Genomic DNA, 6,000 nt, shown 5'->3' on the forward strand with positions numbered 1-6,000 from the left:
AAAGGAGGCGTGGCTTCTGTGCAAACTGTAGCACGAAGGAGGCGTGGCCTATGTGCAGACCGTTCCACTAAAAAAGGCATGGCTTCTGTGCAAACTGTAGCATTAAGAGGTGTGGCCTCTATGCATGCTATTCCACTGAAAGAGGCGTGGCTTCTGTGTAAACATGTTCTGCATGTTAGTCCCAGGAAAGGAGACATGGCCTTCTTTACATGATAGTCACATCAAGAGGGGTGTAGAAGGTCTCTGTTTACAGACCTCCTAACAGAGGTTTAGCCTTTAAAGCTTGTCAGTTTCTAAAATTATTTTTTCATCAGTTTTGATGAAAAACTTTAGACTCATTATCCTCATTATCATATATTTCTCAGTACATTTATCAGGAAAGTTGGAAGAAATGCCAAGATAAAGGAATGTTTTGTTCTTCGGCACGTCAGATCACACCAGAAAAACCCGCACTAGAGAACTGAATCACTGTTCAAACAGCCACAGGGATTAATCACTCAGTCGCACTTGATTTAACACCTGAGTTAGAAAATATTATGAAATTTGCCAAGACTTCCAGCTAATTATCCACTTTTAACTGCTGGCTAATGACGCACATTCCACACCAAAGATCAATCAGATGACAAATATTCACTTCTCACAAAACAAATAAACTGCTCTCAGACCGCAGACCGACTCGTGCCTAAAGCTGTTGATATTTTGGGTTTCACCTCAATTTTAGCGTTAAAGCTACGCAAAGTGCAATGTACCTGTACATTTGGCAGTGTGTAAAATTTACTTTCAAATGAGAACATTTTGAATGGTTCATGTTATCCTCCCCCCTCCTTGAATTTTCAGTGTTTGTTCTCTTGGGAGGACTTCCTGTGCTTTACAAATGACTGCAATTCGGCGCCATCATCAGACGTGTGCAACTGCAACAAGGATAAAGTCCTCGTGAATGAACAATAATCAGAACGGCTTTCGGTCAAGAATTATAATCCCTCACAAGCCATCACCGGACTGCAATAATCGCTAGATGATTGGATTTTTTTTTCGAAACCGAACATCACATTTATGTCATAACATAATTAAGGGGCTGGATAAATGGATGCTGTGTATAAACTGCGAATGTGAGGCGAAAATAGCGCTGGTGTCTGTACACCTTGTCTCGCTTTTTCTCTGAAATCACACGCAGCTCAATACTCAGAGAAGGTTTGTACATTCAGAGGGCTTTTCATGTACGGTCAATATTTACTTCTCGTTTTTGTGCCCGCTGCTCATTTTCATTTTGCACTTCTTCTCCTTTATACTATAATTCAACCTCTTAATAATCTTCAGTATTCGTTCTCTTAAAAACACTTTCTGTGCTTAACAGATAACAAGCTGAGAAACGTGAAAAGATGTGTTCTAAATAGGGCTGTCGAAGTGAATAACACGTTAACGCAAATTCATTTGAACGCCACTGGTTTTATTGATGCATCGTGCATTTTTGTTTGACCATTTTAATTTCCAATATAAATAAATATAAAAGAGCTGAAATGAAATCCTTCAATGCAACACATTTATTGAAGACATCTTTACTTTACTCAGATAAAAAAAAATAAATAAACCACCGAAATTTTTAATCACTAAACATTTGCTTTAATGATGCGCCAAGTCTGAAAAAGCACCAAAATATTCCAGGAAGCACACATCCGGCGATTAAAACCGTCCGTGCGGAAACATAGCAAAAGTTCCGTTTGGTGTCCTGATGATTTAAGTGATTCCAAACACCATAATTACTCTGTGTTGAGTTCGGTTTTACTAAAAATAAACACATTTACATAAAGCGTTCATATTCGTCAATGCCCATGTTAATTACAGTATTAAAAACTTGAAAAGTTTGAATTTAAGGTACATTTAGAACAGATAAAAATGCGATTGGTCACAATGAACGACGAGGAAAGAAATGTTCCTTATTTGCTCCCCACTATTCCCTGGATCAATATTTGCTTCTCCGCTTTAACACCTTATGTTTGTATCTTATTTACGTTTTCATTTACACCTTTTACCCCAACAAAAGGCAAAACACGGAAACTTGTCCAAACGTGTAAAACGCACAACTGCGGAATTTCTTTACACATCATCCATCTACTTTAGGCATAAACATCGCTGATGCCGAATTAACACGATTCATTAGCTAGCATGCTGGAAGGCTCTGAAATCAACAATGCCAGCGCTGACAGTTTCATAAAACTAAATTCATTCTAGTCTCATCCTTTTTGTCGTAAAAACAGATTGTACGGCTGACGAAGAAAAATCTTCCATCTTTTTTCCCTTTTTTTTTTTTTTATAGAAACATCAGCTTGTCAACACCTTCACTTGCCAAAGAGTTAAATCCTGTTTAAACTTCAGCTGTGAGTGAGAGCAGATTTTCACAGGTCGAGACTTCACACACACACACACACACACACACACACACACACACACACACACACACACACACACACACACACACACACACACACACACACACACTTTAGCACACTTAAATTTAAATTCAAGCACCATAATAGTTAAGAGATCTTTGCTCAATCTTGCTTTTTTATAGTACATTTCTATTCAACTCTGATACACAATAAAATCGATTCGATAGATTCGGCTCTATATTTTCTCCTGACGTTTTCCCTCAGATACGTAAGGATTAAAAGGAACCGGGCGATATGCAGATGATAGCAGACAATACAAACGGTCTGTGGTTTATGACCATTGCACACTCATCACTGTAAAGCTGATACAGGCTCTTTCTCTCTTTAGTCTCTTCTGATCCTGATCATTGTCAGCCATGACGTTTCAGTCCACTCACATCCTGCGCGTGTTGCGTCATTATCGGATACTTCCTCATTTATTTAATTATGTTTTGGAAACAAAGGCAAAAATATTTGTCTGTGGGCTTCAAACAACTTTCCTGCTTAGTTTATTATCAAGCGCAGAAAAAACAGGTTTAATAGCGAACATTTCTGATGATTAAACCTGTTTCTGGGCATTCGGCTCGTTCAGATCTCACCAGGAGTTCCTACAAATACCATAATCTGGGGGAATTTTGACTTCCAGGTTTAAACTGATCACACATTGCTCAGAGCTCTGTAGAAGGCCACTCACGATCTTCCACTCCAACACATATAAAGTATATGTTAAAGGATCTGGCTTTGTGCACAGGGTTTGTATTGTGATGCTGGAACAGGGTTGGGTGTAGTTTAAGTAAAGGGAAAATTTCATGCTACAGCATCCATGGACATCCATACATTAAAGATACACATGAAGCAGCTACTGATGCGAAACGATACGATTCACCGCTATTACGATGCAGTGAGATCCGATTTCGATTCGATACAACACAATGCGATTTAAAGCAATACGCTCCAATGGAAAAAATATGATGCTCCGCATTTCCACATGGTACAGACAGATCACTTCAAGAAATCATCAATTTACTAACGTGCATTCTGACTTCTAACGCGTGGTTTTTTTTCTGTTATTTTAAGTTACAGCTCTACCTCTGCCATGTTAATCTGTATTCTATGCGACTCTCAGGACACGCCTCGGCTTTCGAAGCGCTGTGATGATTCCGATGCAGCACATTGTTTCTTTTATTCAGATGCGAATAGATATAATAAATATATTATATTATATATATATAATGTTGCACACTTGAAAAACAAGACTGTAGACAAGCGCGATGGAATTAAAAGTTGTTTCTCTTTTAATAAACACAACATAAACGCAAAACACAATCCAGAGCAAAACACAAAGCGCATCTCTTCCTTCGTGCTCTCCAACGATTCACGGGACCTTGAAACTTTTTCTAGCTGGCCGACTTGTGCCTGTTACTGCTACGCATTTTTCACATTGTCCTCGAAATAAAGTCAATGAAAAGTTGCAAAAAGAAAATTAAATGAAATTAAATTGTAATATAAAAGAAATGCAAGAATACGATGAATTTCAAAACACATGCATTTAAATTGACTTAAACGTAAAAAAAAAAAAGATGAAATGACTATTGATTTATGGAATTGGCCCTCCTTGCGTGTATAATTGGGAAACTAGCTTAGCGATGTCTTCAATTAAAATCCCAAACAGAAGAATTGAACACAGCTGGTATGGAAACAGACTAATGAAAGACCTCTGGCTGCTTAAAAAAAAACAAAAAAAAAAAACAGGAAAAAAACCCTCTGGAACGAATTTCGAGAGGAAGAGACGAGTGTTCAGGAGACAGGTTGCGAGCTGAAAAGCCAGAGCAAGCGGTATTTATAGATCTCGTATGTGGCACACGAAATCTTCAGCATCCTAGATACAGCGAGTATATGTATAAATGAATGATTAAATGTCAGGTCAGTTAAACAGGAGCTTGGCATGGTCTTAATTCGTGACCAGGCAAGCAGATGAGCCTATTATCACGAAATGTCAGACCAATCTGGTGCAATCACTTGCGAGTCAGCTGAACCTGGTGCCCCCGGAACAGGGAAGATTCGTGTTTTTGCCTCTTTTTTAGCACGACGGAAAAAATAGACCGCCTTCAATTCACGTCTCTGAGACGGCAGTGAAGGTAATTTGGGCTCGTTTGCGGCGTGGGTTACGGAGAGACAGGATGAGATGAATGGCGGTTGAAGCTAAGCAAAGTCTGGGTTGATTTGCTAGTGGCTCGCTTTTTATAGCATTATAAAACACAAGGTTGTGGCCATCACTGACCATGGCGACAACCTATAATTTGCAGGTTCTACAGGAAACAAAATAGAAAGGCGGTCGGCAATTTCCATGCTGAAAACCATGAAGTGGTTTGAATGAAACAGTGGTTATGATATAAGACTGAGATTTGAGTGAGGAGTTAAAATCTTCCTGCATTTACAATTAATTTGCATCTGGCACCAAGTAAAGTTCAAGAAATGGAAAAAAAAAGTAAATTACTGATGTTTATATAGTATAAGAACAACAGACACTCACTACCCATGACCAACACGTCACCTGAAACTTTGCTGATTTGAAGTTCTGCCTGTTTCACAATCACATGTCACATACAAAAAATTCCCATTCAAATGAGCTGTTAAAGGAACCTTCACACTTCTAAAAAGATGTTCCACTAGAATTTGTGGAGATTTGTGCTCATTCAGCCACGAGCGTGTTAGGAAAGTCAGGTACTGATGTCGGTGAGGTGAGAAGGTCTGGGGTGCAGTCATGGAACATTCATACCAAAGGTCTTCAGTAGGATTGGAGCTCTATAGCGGGAGATCTTCCACTCTGACTCATGTTAAGCATACGGAGCGGAGTGAAGGGAAAATGTAATGCTACAGAATCCAAAGACATCCAATGCGATTGTGCACCTCCAACATTGTGGTAACACAATTTTTTTTTTCTTCATTGTAATAATTGTCAAGTTCTAGAATGCAAGTTACCAATACATCCTAATGCTGGAACCTGCCACTGAGACGGTTTGTACTCATTGAAACTGGAGCTTGGTCGCATGGACAGTGCAAGACTGGGAGAAGAATGAGGAATTAACATCTTGTTAAATCTGGAACCAAGCAAATTTGCCACAGTCTTGTTAAAACTGGCCACCTGGAGTGTTTATATAGTCATATGGTTGTGTGTGTGTGTGTGTGTGTGTGTGTGTGTGTGTGTGTGTGTGTGTGTGTGTGTGTGTGTGTGTGTGTTGTAGACAGGGCCTTGTATTCAACCCGAGCTGGCATTCACACAGTGCACACACAGACAGAGTGGGAGGAGATATCTTACACCGCTGCTACTTCCTTCACGAGGGGATGTGAAGAGGCCGGAGGGCTCGTGCACAGTTTCCGAGCTGACATCAGACCAATGGTCAAAGGTGAAAGGTGGTGTGACCGTGTAATTGGGTTGACATCCCCACAAGGATTGTCTTTGATAGTAATATCCGCTGTAGGATAGATATTTTACAGATCAGTTCAATACTGTACAAGATGACTGTAGATTGGATTTGGATTTGATTTGAACATCGTCATGTGACGCAGGACA

This window comes from Silurus aristotelis, assembly GCF_946808225.1.
Source record: "Silurus aristotelis genome assembly, chromosome: 26".
NCBI lineage: Eukaryota > Metazoa > Chordata > Actinopteri > Siluriformes > Siluridae > Silurus > Silurus aristotelis.